Here is a 15,685-nt window from a genome sequence, read left to right on the forward strand (position 1 = left end):
CTACTGAGAAGGGCGGCATATAAATTGGACAAAGAAAGAAAGAAAGAAAGAAAGAAAGAAAGAAAGAAAGAAAGAAAGAAAGAAAGAAAGAAAGAAAGAAAGAAAGAAAGAAAGAAAGAAAGAAAGAAAGAAAGAAAGAAAGAAGGGGGAGGGGTGGGCTGTGAGGTCCTTGGTGTTCTCTGAGCTTGATGGTTGTCTTGTAGATGTTTCACTACCCAACTAGATAACATCATCAGTATTAGAAGGGAGTGGGGTTTGCAGAGGAGGAGGAAAGGAAAGGAAAGGAAAGGAAAGGAAAGGAAAGGAAAGGAAAGGAAAGGAAAGGAAAGGAAAGGAAAGGAAAGGAAAGGAAAAGGAGGAGACCAACTGAGATGTCGTTTTGCTCAAAGGAACTCAGTATAAAACATGCAAAGCTACAGAATTTAGAGAAAACACATTGATTACTTTGTGTTGAAGTGGGTGCCCTAAACTCCTCTTTTCTTCGCAGAATGGTTTTACTGACGATGCAAAGAGATTAAATTATGCTGAAGGCTGCTTTGCTTCATTACGGTTTCACTCAGCTGGAAGTGGACAGTGTGTCCTATCAATGGTATATCATCGTGCCATTTCTAGCTATAATCTTGATGCAAAAAAACAAAACAAAAAAATAACTACCAACCAGACCGAGCAAACAACGAGCGGACAAGCAAAAAAGCATACGTTCGAAGACCATTTCTAGCAAATTCCATTTAAACAATATCATTAAAGCAAGAGCATTGAATAAAACATTGTGTTATAATGATATCCATGTATATCAATTCTACGGGGAAGGTGTAGTAACCGCTGGGAGGGAAGAGAGATGTGGCAACTTCCTGCCAACAAGTTTCCCTTTCCTATGGCTAATTAGGAAACGATCTAGTAGTAGAACAAGACGTTTTCTAGTGGGCACTTTGATTTTTAGTTAAGGACTTTCCATGTATAGGACAGTTACAATCTGGCGGCTTTATTTCTTTGTCGGTAAATATAAATTCAACATAAAAAATAGCTTGTCGTGAAAGTGACTGCCTGCGAAGGCCCCTGAATTGGGGCTGAAAGGCGAAAGCGGTTGCAGCATGCTCCATCCAGTGGTGAAATGTAAAATTAGTTACTACCGGTTCTGTGGGCGTGGCTTGTGGAGGGTGCAGCGGACTAAAGTGCTGTTAAGTAGCACTTAGCTGCAATTACTGCGAGTTCAAATCTCACCAGGCTCAAGGTTGACTCAGCCTTCCATCCTTTCGAGGTAGGTAAAATGAGGACCCGGATTGTGGGGGCAATAAGCTGACTTTATATATAAAAAAGAACACTGCTTAGGGGGGGCCAAAAAGCCCTACTAAGCAGGTGTATACAAAAAGTATGAAGGCTATTGCTTAACGCATTGTAAGCCGCCCTGAGTCTCCGGAAAAGGGCGGCATATAAATTGAACCAATGAATGAATGAATGAATGAATGAATGAATGAATGAATGAATGAATGAATGAATAAATAAATAAATAAATAAATAAATGTGACTGGGTGGATGTGGACAACTTTTTTTTCTTTACTTTTTTAAAGTTTTTTTTTTACAACCTCTTCGGGCGAATAGGTCAGTGAGGGCTAACCTTTTTTTCCTTGGGTACCAAAAGTGAGTATCCCGACACCCATAATACAATGCCCCCCATGCCCTCTCTGACCCCTTCACATGCAATCTCCCCCTCGCTGCCCCGCCCCCTGCGCAGGTGCGTGTGGCCTTCCCATGCTCCCCACCACCCTACCCCCCGTGCATGCACATGCGACCCCCCCTGCACTCCGTTTTTGGCCTAGCAGGCCTCCCTGAAACCTCCAGAGGCTGGAAACAGCCCGTTTCCAGACTTCCGGTAAGCCCGTTTTTCACCCTCCCAGAGCCTCCGCACAAGCCCTGTACTTTACCTGGCATCCAACATGGGCTTGGTGGAGACTCTTGGGAGGGGAGGGGCGGCATGGGCATGCATGCTCATCTCCCGCATGTGCGGCAGAGACCCAAACATCAGCTGGCTCATAGGAGGTGCACACACATGCGCGGTGGAGGTGATCTTGGGCGACAGCTTGCATGCGCACAGAAATGCCTCCACATGCCACCTGTGGCACGCGTGCCATAGGTTTGCCATCACGGGAATAGGTTATAAAAAAATGCTTTTAAAAGGTTTTAAAAAAGGCTCTGACGATCACAGCTGTGGCGCGCGATCGTCCGAGCCTTTTTTTTTTTTTACCTTTTAAAAGCAGGAAATTACGACATCCGGGAGGGTGGGCGGAGCCTCGCGCCACCATCGCTACCGGTTCTCCAAACTACCTGCCACAATCGCTACCGATCGCCCGATCTGGTCCGAACTGGAAGCATTTCACCCCTGGCTCCGTCCCATATTTGGAGAGACCAGGTTGCCCTGATAGATCGGTCTCCCGAGAAAAACACCTAATGCTGCTGTGTTTATTTTTAATTCTGGGAGCTCTGGATTTTCTCGCTGGTGATTTGTGTTTCCAGATAGGACAATCTGGGCAGACCGGATGTTTGAATCCTTTGGGCCCATGTTTTTTTCTCCATGCCTTTATTCTTTGACTTGTGGGTGCTGAAACATGGAATCTCGGTCCATGGTTATAGGTGGATTTTGGCCCCAAACTCGGCCTTGGTGTCCCTGGCCTGCAGATGGGATCAGCGGCTTGTGAAAAGCCTGGTTAGCTGCAGGTTGAATGTTTACCCCCATGCGTATTTTTTTTCATCAGGATCGATCGACTGAGGGCACCGATATATTTGGACAGTGTCTGGAGCCCGATGAAAGCAGCCGTGTTTTTGATATTTGGGGGTTTGTTGTTGTCGTGTCCGACCCATCGCAACCCGATGGACAGCGTTCCTCCAGGCCTTCCTGTCTTGACCATCCCCCAGAGTCTATTTAAGTTCATGCCAACTGCTTCAGTGTCTCCATCCAGCCACCTTGTTCTCTGCCATCCCTTTCTTCTTTTGCCTTCAATCGTTCCCAGCATTAGGCTCTTCCCCAGGGACTCCTTCCTTCTCATTAGGTGGTCAAAGTATTTGAGTTTCCTTCTCAGGATCTGGCCTTCTAAAGAGCAGTCAGGATTGATCTCCTCTAGGACTGACTGGTTGGATCGTCTTGCAGTCCAAGGGACTCGCAGGAGTCTTCTCCAGCACCAAAGTTCAAAGGCCTCCATTCTTTGGCGCTCAGCCTTCCTTATGGTCCAACTTTCACAGCCATACATTGCAACTGGGAAAACCATCGCCTTGACTATATGCACTTTTGTTGGCAGGGTGATGTCTCTCCTTTTTAGTACGCTTGTTTAGTATGCCGTGTTGTTATTGCATCCCAAATTCCTTTTGTAATTTGCACTGCCTTTTGAAGTCTTATGGATCATTTCAGACGATTTTTCACCTGTAACCTTGTAGACTACAGGTCTCTTCTGCATTTCTTTGGTGAGAAGCACAAGGGTTACTATAGACCTCTTTCAGGTCAATGATTTTGATTCTCAAATTAAGTGGCACATTTCCAAAGTCCAGCACTTAAGCATTTATAAAGTGGGCTTCCCTTCCTCTGAATCAATTCTTCTAATCCTCCAGCTGTTAAAACACATGTTTGCAACTTGTAGCCTCCAGAGGAAGAGCCTTTTAGGAAAAAATTGACATAGAATGTGAAACCACATCATCCAGGTCAGGGGTGTCAAACTCAAGGCCTGGGGACCAGTTCCGGACCATGGGGGGCTTAGATCTGGCCCACAGGGCTGCCCTGGAAACAGCAAAGGACTGCATGTGGTGCCTCTGCCAGCAAAAATGGCGCTTGGGAGGGCTGCGGGTGGCCCTCCCAAGCTCCGTTTTCGCTAACAGAGGGTTGCAGGAAGTCACTGCAGTCAAAAAGGGAGCTCGGGAGCCCATTTTCGCTGGCAGAGTGCTCAGGCCACCACAGGTGCCTCCCCCTTGACATGAGTGACATCAAGCAGGCCACGCCCACCCTGGCCACACCCACCCTGGCCCCCCAAAGTCAAACACAACCCTGATGCAGCCCTCAATGAAGTCGAGTTTGACACCCCTAATCCAGGTGATTGGTGATCAGAGATGGTGGTGGCACAGTGGTTAGAATGCAGAATTTCAGGCTGACTCTGCCCACTGTCAGAAGTTTGATCCTGACTGACTCGAGACTGACTTAACCTTCCAACCGAGAACTATGGAGGAATTTCCTGACAGCGAGAACAACGAATCGATGGAACGGCTTGCCTCCAGAAGTTGTGAGTGTTCCAAAAACGGGAAGTTTTTAAGAAGAGATTGGATGACCATTTGTCTGAAATGGTAGAGGGCTTCCTGCCTGAGCAGAGGGTTGGACTAGAAGACCTCCAAGGTCCCTTCCAATTCTGTTATTCTGTTTTTCCAAGGTCGGTAAAATGAGGACCCAGATTGCTGGGGGTGCGGGGACAAGATGCTGACTCTGTAAACTGCTTAAAGAGGGCTATAAAGCACTATGAAGCAGTACATAAGTCTAAGTGCTATTGCTATTGCTATTGCTATTGCTATTACTATTGCCCTTCCTTCCTTCCTTCCTTCCTTCCTTCCTTCCTTCCTTCCTTCCTTCCTTCCTTCCTTCCTTCCTTCCTTCCTTCCTTCCTTCCTTCCCTCTGCCCACTGCCAGCAGATCAATCCTGACTGGCTCAAAGCTGACTCAGCCTTCCATCCTTCCAAGGTGGGTACAATGAGGACCCAGATTGTTGGGGGAGGGACAAGAGGCTGACTCTGTAAACTGCTTAAAGAGGGCTATAAAGCACTATGAAGCGGTATATAAGTCTAAGGGCTATTGCTACTGCTATCGGACCATTGTCCTGGGCCCGTAACCTTGGAAAAAAGAAAAAAAACTCCCATTTCCCAGCCTCACATAAATGTTAATTTAAAGCCAATATTTACCTCCAACTTCCCCTAAAACTCGAAAGCCATGATTTATTCAACATTAGCACACAGTCGGATTCAATAAATTTTCACTTTTTACTTCATTAGCATTAAAGGAAAGAGACCCTTTGTTCTAACCAGCCAAAAAAAAATCTTCACCAGGGAGAGAATTTAAGAGTCCAAAAATCGTCGAACGAGACCTCAGAATCATATTGCCGGCCTCTTAATCGTTTCAACGTTTCATTCCAGCCATAAATGCGTTTTCACGAATGAAGGCAAATAGACGTGTCCCAGGATGAAGTTGCAGGATCCAATCTGGGTCAGTCAGCAGGATCAGGAGTTTTGTCTTCTGGACTCGTGCTGGAGCCCATCTTCAGGGAACTTCTCTCTAGCAGAGTGTGTTGCTTGTTCTCTGTGTGGTGTTTATGGTGCCTGTTGTATGTGGCTTTTTTAGATGTTGGTGGCTGGTTTTGAAGTCGTTGTCTGTCGTTTGCTTCTGCTGCCCAAGAGATTGGATAAACATTTGTCTGAAATGGTATAGGGCAGGAGTCAGCAACCTGCAGCTCAGGAGCCGCATGTGGCTCTCTCACCCCTCTGCTGCGGCTCCCTGTCACTCAAAATATGCGTCACAACCGCCAATGTGCGACACCCGCCAGCATGTGATTTATTGAGCTTTTCAACCCCCGGTAGGCCAACCATGGATAAATCCAAGAAAAGAAAAGTTTCAGAAGAAAACGTAATGTTTACTTCAACTACATATGCTAGTTTTATGGCTGCTCAAGAAATAGTCAGGCATGGGAAGGGCTTTGTGGCTCCCGGTGTTTTCTTTTCTGTGCGAAATGGGTCCAAATGGCTCTTTGAGTGTTTAAGGTTGCCGATCCCTGGTATAGGGTTTCCTAAGCAGGGGGCTGGACTAGAAGACCTCCAAGGTCCCTTCCAACTCTTCTATTCTATTCTATTCTATTCTATTCTATTCTATTCTATTCTATTCTATTCTATTCTACTCTACTCTACTCTACTCTACTCTACTCTACTCTACTCTACTCTACTCTACTCTACTCTACTCTACTCTATTGGGAACGCCAGGAACCTTGTTTTTACTTTTCATAAAAACAACAAAACAAGAGTAATGATAGCATTTTGACCTGATCCGTTGTTGATTAACTCTGGAAATGTATCTGGATCAACTTGTCTTCCCCAAGGCTGCTGGTTGAACTCCTTGGAACTGTCCCTCCAAGGACAAATTCAATAAGAGTGGCAGGAAACTGATATAAAAACACAAGGAAGGGAGAAAATGTTGTTATGGCTCTCTAGATGAACTCTGGAACTGAGATCTGACCATTGCAATATAAATTATCTCATCTTATTCCACCACAATCAACAGATCAGTATCAGTTTCTTACCCCGGTCTTCTTTCTAAAACACCTTTCTTTTAACAAACAAAGTGTCTCGCTGGCGATAAATGCAATTTGAACGAAACTTATTTTCTCTCTGGATCTGAAAGTTAAGCAGATATCCCTTATCTCGGTGATACTGAGAAGATCGAAGTCTGATTCTTTATCAAGTCAATGGTTAGAGATCAACTGCCTGATCTCAATTTGCCCCCATAATGCTGAGTCAGCCACACATCCTCACACAAATAAGGAAGGAAGGGACTTGAAATGGTTCTCTTCACCAGAAAATAAAGGTAAAACAGTGGTGGGTTGTTCCTGGTTCGCACCGGTTCGGGAGAACCGGTAATAAAAATCTGTCATCGCTCACAGAACCGGTACTAATGGCTGGCTGGCTACGCCCCCAAACTGGTTCCCCCGGTCTCCACTTGCTCACCCCGGCTGCCATGTTCTTCGTGCACACGCATCCCATTGCCTTGTAAGTCCAATGGGATGCGCATGCACAAAGAACATGGTGATGATGGCAGCAGCTTTTCCCGCCAGTACTTTTTGGTGGCCTGTGGAGAAAGCAGCTGGCAAAGAAGCCTTTTCGGAGGCTTCCTGGCCAGCCACTTTCCAGCAGCGGCGGCTGGTTGGGGGCCGCAGAAAACTCGGGTCAGCTTGCCTTCCCGATGCTGGACCAGCCGCCAAGGAAGGTAAGCAGCCGAACAAAGAGGCGGTGGTGGGGAGGAAGACAGGCAAGCAGGCCTGGCCATGGGGACTGCCAGGAAGGCAGGCAAGCATGTCGGGACCACCCGGGTAGCTAGCTCCTTTCCCCGTGGCTCTGCCATGTTTGCCTGCCTTCCAGCCCAGCCAGTAGGTGGGCTGGCGGCCCTTGGGGAAGATGGAGCACTGCGCTGGAGCTGAAAGGGGCGGCAGCAGTGGCAGTGCTGCGGGAGGGCAGGCGGATGTCCCAGGGCTGCTGCATATGTGCACTGCATGTGAAGGGAGGCAGACACCGCCCTCTGAGGAAAAGAGGCAGTGGCGAAGCCCTGGCTGTTACCTGGGAGAGGACCGTAGAGGGACACACACACAAACACCCCTGTCGTCTCTGCTGCCGCTTCTTTTGCTGTTGGCTTCTTGGCGCTCTTAAAGTTGATCATGAATTGCTGGAAAACGTTTCCTTAGAACTCCGCCAAACTCATTGTTGGCGTGTCAGCGATCTAAGAAAACATCTTCCAGCTCTTTACGATCGACTTTAAGAGTGCTGAGAAGCCGACAGCAAAAGAAGCGGCAGTGGAGGTGACAGGTGTATGTGTGTGTCCCTCTGCAAGGACTTGGAGACAGACACTGGCCCTCTGAGGAAAAGATGCGGCGGTGAAGCCCTGGGTGTTACCCAGGAGAGGACCGCGCAGGGACACACATACAAACGCCCCTGTTGCCTCCGCTACCACTTCTTTTGCTGTCAGCTTCTTGGCACTCTTAAAGTCGATCATGAAGAGCTGGAAGATGTTTCCTTATATCACCGCCAAACTCATTATTGGAGTGTCAGCGATCTAAGGAAATGTCTTCCAGCTCTTCACTATCGACTTTAAGAGCAGCGAGAAGCCGATAGCAAAAGAAGTGGTAGCGGAGGCAACAGGGGCATTTGTATGTGTGTCCCTGCGCGGTCCTCTCCCAGGTGACACCCAGGGCTTCACCACTGCATCTTTTCCTCAGAGGGCCCGTGTCTGCCTCCAAGTTCTTGAAGAGGGACACACACATGCCCCTGTCACCTCCACTGCCGCTTCTTTTGCTGTCGGCTTCTCAGCACTCCTTCTGTGGCAGGAAGGTTCCTCGGGGAGGAGCAACAATGGAAAAATAAAATAACTAACAAAAAAAAAAAAAACCATAAAGGAACCTATTATGTCCGCAAAATCTTAGAAGGGGGAAAAAAAGAGAACAGCTTTTCTGGTCTTTTTTCTTTTTAATTATTTTTTTTAAAAAAGCAGAAGCAATCTCTTGTAGGTGCTCCCTTAACGAAAAGTAGGAGTGAAGAAGCGAGTGAGACTGATTATACATTTCCTCTATTTTATTTTATTTTTAAAAGAGGGGGGGGTTGTATGTCTGCAATATTTGTTTGTTCCCGACTGGTGCTACAGGAAGCAATAGAAAAGGAGTGCATGAATAATGCATGGAAGGAACTCTAGAACCATCAAAGGACATTGCTTGGCACATATCGCACGGATGAAGTCCTTGGATAATGGATTAGACTCAAAGACATTAAAGGGGGAAAGAGTTCTGAAGAAGCAGCAGAAGGAGAAGGAGCTTCCAGAATAGGCATGCACATATGTGTTTTAATAGATCTCTCTGCCCCCCCACTCCCCTCCATCTCGGGGACTGGACACATTCTGTCGTTCTCATTCTTCCTGAAAACAAACAAACAGAAGCAGCAACTTTCTTTCTTTCTTCTTCTTCTTTTTTTAAAACCAAAGCATGAAAGGGAGAAAACCAAGGACGTTTAAGGTATTCCTTAAAACCCAGGTCCCTTTCCAGGAAGGCACCATAAAGGTAAAGTATGGGTGCAGTATTCCAGGTATAGCCTTACTAAGACTTTATAAAGCAGTACTAATAAGCAGTAAGGTAAAGGTTCCCCTCACACATATGTGCTAGTCGTTCCCAACTCTAGGGGGCGGCGCTCATCTCCATTGCAAAGCCGAAGAGCCAGCGCTGTCCAAAGACATCTCCATGGTCATGTGGCTGGCATGACTCAAGGCCAAAGGCACATGGAATGCTGTTACCTTCCCACCAAAGGTGGTCCCTATTTTTCTACTTGCATTCTTTGCGTGCTTTCGAACTGTTAGGTTGGCAGAAGCTGGGACAAGTAACGGGAGCTCACCCCGTTATGTGGCACTAGGGATTCAAACAGCTGAACTGCCGACCTTTCAATCAACAAGCTCAGCGTCTTAGCCACTGAGCCACCGTAGTTAGTTGGAAAACATCTGACAAGCAGGAAAGTTGCAAGGATTTCAAAGGAAGTTATGGGGAGGGAGGGAGGGAAGGAGGGGGAGAGGAGTTTACGGCAACCACAGCAAGAAACTTGGATCTGGTCAGGGTTCAGACTCAGCAGAAATGTTATCTTGGCTCTTCTTCCATCAATTTTCTAGGAACAGGGATGATTATTTTTGAACTTCAGACCAACCTGGATTTGCTTTGCTTATTTGCTTATTTTCCAAAGCACCTGAAGGCAGGAGAAGAAGCAATGGATGGAAACTAATCAAGGAGAGAAACAATCTGGAACTAAGGAGAAACTTCCTAACAGTGAGGACAATTAACCAGTGGAACAACTTTGCCTTCAGACATTGTGGATGCTCCATCATTGGAGGCTTTCAAGAAGAGACTGGATAGTCACTTGTCTGGAATGTAATGGGATCTCTTGCTTGAGCAGGGAGTTGGACTAGAAGACCTCCAAGATCCCTTCCAACTCTGTTTTTTTATATTCTGTGTTCTATGGTCCAAGTCAAACACTCAATATTCTGTTAAACAGAGTTTGGACTAGAAGAGGAATGGGACAACTAACCACAGCCAACTAACTGTGAGACAACTCACTGCGGGACAATTTAACTATTCTATTTAATTATTTAAAATAAATTAAAAAATAGTTAAATTTTTGCTATTCGTATCCTTTTGCATCCTTTCTTTAATGACTCCATTCCACCATTTCTTTGATATTAATGTAACTTTTGTCCTGCAATGCATTGGCCATGGTGGGTTGGCCATGGTGAATTGTCATAGACCCAACTAAAAGAATTCCAAAGTCTCTTTCAGCTCCATTCTGAATGATTGATTGCTGATGGAGCTCTCAGCAATACAAATAGCCCTTGACTTATGACCACAATTGAGCCTAACATGTCTGTTGCTCAGCGAGACAGTTGTTCAATGGGTTTTGTCCCATTTTACGACCTTTCCTGCCATGATTGTTAAGCGAATCTGGCTTCCGTATTGATTTTGCTTGTTAGAAGGTTGCAAAAGGGGATCGCATGATTTGGGGAACCCTGCAACTGTCATAAATATGAGTCAGTTTCCAAGTATGCGGATTTTGATCACGTGACCATGGGGATGCTGCAACAGTTTAAGCATGAAAAGGGTCCTAAATCCCAATTTTCAGAGTCGCCGTAACTTCAAATGGTCACTAAACAAATGGTTGTAAGTCAAGGACCATGTCAACTCGCAAAGTGTACCTGGCTTGCTCTCAAGTTGCCATAGGCAAGGGAGATGGGAAACCGACGAAGCAGCGCGGCAGCCAAAAAATGAAAGCACATTCCAGACATAGCTCTTTCAAGGCTGTCTCCCAGGGTTACCCACAGCGGCCGGAGGGGAGTGATCTCTACAACCCGCGAAACTGCTCCGTTGGCAAATGTGATTGATGATACACCCTTGAGGGAGGGGGGAAACAGGGTCATGATTGGTGCGTAAGTTTATGTGGCTTCATTTGGATACGTGCCGACATGAAGCTCCTAATAAATAACTTGGATTTCTTTTTGAAGTTTGGCTCAAGGCTCATGATTTAATTAGGCAAGCCAACTCTGACCCCATGTAATTTACGCAACAATCATGACCCTGTTTCCCCCCTCCCCCCAAGGTGTGTCATCAACCCTGACAGACTGCCTGTACCCAGGAATCTATCTTTCTCAGGAGTTTAGAACAAAAGCAAGATGGCTTTCCTTCATCCTAAATCAGCCACATACACCCGATAGCTTGTGGGTCACAACCAACCTACCTACATCCCAACTGCCAGGGAGATCACCCTAGACTTGGAAAATCAGCCACGAAAGGCAATGTCATTTTTCACGTCTTTTGGCAACATTCTTTAATGGTTTGTAATATTTTCAACCTAGACGAAGCATTGGGAAATCTTTGAGAATTAAACTTGCAGAGCTTTTTAAAATATGGGGTCTACCACTGTCTCCCTTAGGAACAGAAATGTTGGGCTCCATTGTGGTCATAAATTGAGGACTACCTACAGTATAAGTCTATTATTCAACGTTTGTACGGGGCAAAAGATGGTGAAAAAGGTCTTCACCATGTTAACTGAGGGTGCTCTTTACACTCAACTTTCATGACCTAAAGATAGCTGGCTGATAATGTTATTGCAAAAGAAGTCATGGATTCAGAGATCAAAGCATCAGATTAAAAGCAAAATAAAACATCTTATCCTCCTAAGCAACAAACTGATAGGAACACAGTCTGTTATGAATTTTCCTCCCCCACTCTCTCTCCTCTCTCTTCTCTCCTCTCATTCTCTCTCTCATTCTCTCTCACTCACTCTCCTCTTTCCTCTCATTCTCTCTCACTCACTTTCCTCTCTCTCATTCTCTCTCACTCACTCTCTCTCCTCTCATTCTCTCTCATTCTCTTTCTCTCTCTCTCCTCTCTCCTCAGTCTCTCTCTCCTCTCTCTTCTCATTCTCCCTCTCTCTGTCTCCTCTCATTCTCTCTCTCTTTCTCTCTCTCATTCCCTCTTCTCTCATTCTTTCTTCTCTCTTTCTCTCTCTCACTCTCTCTCCTTCTCTTCTCATTCTCCCTCTTTCTCTCCTCTCATTCACTCTTTCTCTCTCTCTCTCTCACACACACACACACACACACGCACACAGATGAGGACAAGGAAGGGCAAAATGGAAAATGAATAACAGGCCTGTGCAACATTTCAATTCGCGGACCCCATCTGAAAGCAATTCAATCCAATCTCAGAATCAAATCATTTTCTCTGTACTGAACCTACAATTTGGATCAAATTATTAAACCAAATTGACTGCCTTTAAAACCAGTAGCTGAATCAACGGAAGGAAAGCAGCTGAGTCAACTGGATCAAATCAAACGGCCGCGATTTTTCCAACTCGGACCGATCATTTGAATCCGGATGATTAAATGGAGCTATCAAGTCCGTCCTTCAAGATAAGATTGCAGCCGCTTCTCTCATCCCTAAGAGACAAGTCCTAACTTTTGCAGCAATGAAGGAAATTTCCCATCGGTTACCACATGATTTGATGTGAAAGGGACATGAAAATGTGTTGTAATTTATATCACATTAAGCTAATTAAATAATTCCTTTTTGGCAATCAATTTCCTATCCAACATACCATGGGTGAAGTCTAGTTCACACCAATTGCCACTCTTAGCAACGGTGTCCAGGGAAAGGGATGGGACTTAAAGGAAGACAAGATGGCAGTTGCGTAGTCCAATGGCAGTTGTGTAGTCCAAGCTCCATCCCACTTATGCATAGTGAGATGCCAATACACATACAAAAGGGGACAATACTTCAATTACATGGTTTTAACCAAGGGTCCAGAGGTGATATTCAGCAGGTTCTGACCAGTTCTGGAGAACCAGTAGCAGAAATTTTGAGTAGTTCGGAGAACCGGTAAATACCACCTCTGACTGGCCCCACCCCCATCTATTCTCTCCCTCCCGAGTCCCAGCTGATCGGGAGGAAATGGGGATTTTGCAGTAACCTTCCCCTGGAGTGGGGAGGAAATGGGGATTTTACAATATCCTTCCCCTGCCAAGCCCACAAAGCCATGCCCACAGAACCGTAATAAAAAAATTCAAATCCCATCACTGTCCCCAACCCCCAGACCACAACTGCATTTCCACAAATGGTGCACGTGCAAAACTATCCCCTCACCGCTACTGTCCACAACACTAGTCCACAAAGCTGGAAAGGTTGGGGACCATGGTGTTAACTACCACATTGCCTTTTTTGATCCAACCAAGCACCAATGAATGATCATCGAGTCAAAGTATCCTGTGTCGTGGGTTTCCATGGTGATCTGATTGACTTTGCTATCAGGGTTCAACTAGTGGCTCTCAAGGTGACCTTTGTTGTTATATGTGTGTACATTGAGAGCTTCTGCACTGGAGACAAATTCCTCATGTTCAATCACATGCAGCCAATAAAAAATTCTATTCTATTCTATTCTATTCTATTCTATTCTATTCTATTCTATTCTATTCTATTCTATTCTATTCTACTCTACTCTACTCTACTCTACTCTAATTCTGTTCTTATTCTATTCTATTCTACTCTACTCTACTCTACTCTACTCTAATTCCGTTCTTATTCTATTCTATATTCTACTCTACTCTACTCTTATTCTGTTCTTGTTCTGTTCCTATTCTATTCTATTCTATTCTATTCTATTCTATTCTATTCTATTCTATTCTATTCTATTCTACTCTACTCTACTCTACTCTACTCTATACTCTATTCCTAGTCTAGTCTAGTCTAGTCTAGCTTAGACTAACAGCTAAACAAATCTTACAGGCCTGATGTCTACCTTTGACTGAGGTAGACTTGAAAGAACTTTAAAGAAAAGAATACGCAGTATTTAATTAGACTATACTAGGAGTATAGTATAGCTACAAAACATAAGGGATCAGTTTGGACAAAACTCAGCAGCACTTTTTCATGAGGCTGTTGACAAAAATAGGATTGCCAGCATGATCGCTAACGTCCGATGACGGATATGGCACAAGAAGAAGAAGAATACTAGGAGTGGGAAGACCTGAATACAAGTCAGCCAATGAAAACCAATGGGTGAGATTTTGGACCAGTCATTCTTTCTCAACCCAGCTTATCTCACAGGGAGATTTTGAGGGAGCTTTCCACAAAAACGTGAGGAGAATCTGCCCTGTGTGCCATGTTGAGCTCCTGAATGAAAAGAAGAACATCAAGGATTTTTTATTTATTTTTTTTAGTATGTAAGCTTTCGATTGCAGCAACATACAGGCATGTTTAACAAATAAATATGAAACTAAAAAAAAATAAACACCAGTGCCAAGGGAAGAATGCTGGGGACAGGAGAAGACCTTGGTCATGAGCATCCAAACCCATCTGGGTCCTGGATAGAAATGCTAGATTAAATTGGCTCTTGATGAGATCCACAAAGCTTATTTTCATATTTTTCTATGCTGGTCTATGACCATAATAAAGATTTAATTGATTCATGTTCTCTGTTAGCTTGATTCTGTAAGAAACAAGAACAAAAGGTTCTTTTGATTGCTACTTTGATGAGGGAAAACAGCTGCATCTGTTCTATTGCCAATGTATTCCCTTTAGTTCCCAAACTGTGACTTTCTCATTTTTAATGAGTTGGAATGAATGTTTTACTCCACTCTTTGGAGCCAACTGAAAAGAAAAAGGCAAGATCATTGTCACTGAGGAAGGTTTTAGCCAATCGCTTCATACTGCAGTCTTAACGCTCTTTCCAAAACCTAAGGGGGTGCCACAAAGAAAGAGGAGGGGATCATCCAATTCTCCAAAGCACCCGAGGGCAGGACAAGAAGCAACGGATGGAAACTAATCAAAGAGAAAAGCAACCTAGAATTAAGGAGAAATTTCCTGACAGTGAGAACAATCAATCAGTGGAACAAACTTGCCATCAGAAGTAGTAGGTGCTCCATCACTGGAGGCTTTCAAGAAGAGATTGGAGAGCCATTTGTCCTGAATGGTATAGGGTCTCCTGCTTGAGCTGGGGGTTGGACTAGAAGACCTCCAAGGTCCCCTCCCAACTCTGTTATTCTGTTTGGATACAATTTGTTTATAGGTTTCTCTCTCTCTTTTTGTCGAGATGCCTTCTTTGAGCCCCAGGCTACATCAGCTCCCATCTCAAACCTTCATCCTTGGAGTCCTTCATCTGTAAAATGAACCTGAAGTTTGGCTCTGATCCATTTGGAAAGTTCTCACATCGTCTACTTCAGGGGTGGGCTGCTGGGGGTTCGCAGGGGTTCGGGACAATCTCTAGCTAAGATTCTGTGCAGTTTGAAGAATCCCCAAATCCCACTCCTGGCTGGCCCCACCCACCCTGCCCCGCCCCTCCGAGGAGTCCCCACGTGGCCTGTTTTGGATGCAGGTAAGTGCAGAGGGCTCAGGGAGTCTGAAAAACGGGCCTACCAGAAGTTCGGGAAGGCCAGAAATGGGTCTTTTTCTGGCCTCCAGAGGGCCTCTGAAGCCTGGGGAGGCTGTTTTCACCCTCCTGGAGGCTCAAAGAAAGCCTCTGGAGTCAGGGGAGGGCAAAAATGCCCCCCCCCATCTTGGTGCAGGAGGCCGACTAGGCTACACCCACCATGGCCATGCCCACCGTGGCCACACCCACCCAACAACCGGGCACAGAACCCCTTGCTAAAATTTTTGAAGCCCAGCCCTGGAGAGATGCCTTCTTTGAGCCCCATGCTGCATCAGCTCCTGTCTCAAACCTTCATCCTTGGAAATAAATCTGTAAAATGAATCTGAAGTTTGGCTCTGATCCCATTGGAAAGTTCTCACATCGTCTACTTTCAGCTAAACTCAGGCTTAAGGCACAAACAATTCTCTTCCACCCAGGGACAGGGAAAGTGATATAAAAACAGAATGATTTACGCCGAAAAGAA

Source organism: Pantherophis guttatus, chromosome 14, assembly GCF_059756535.1.
Source record: "Pantherophis guttatus breed Tessera chromosome 14, ASM5975653v1, whole genome shotgun sequence".
NCBI classification, from domain to species: Eukaryota; Metazoa; Chordata; class Lepidosauria; order Squamata; family Colubridae; genus Pantherophis; species Pantherophis guttatus.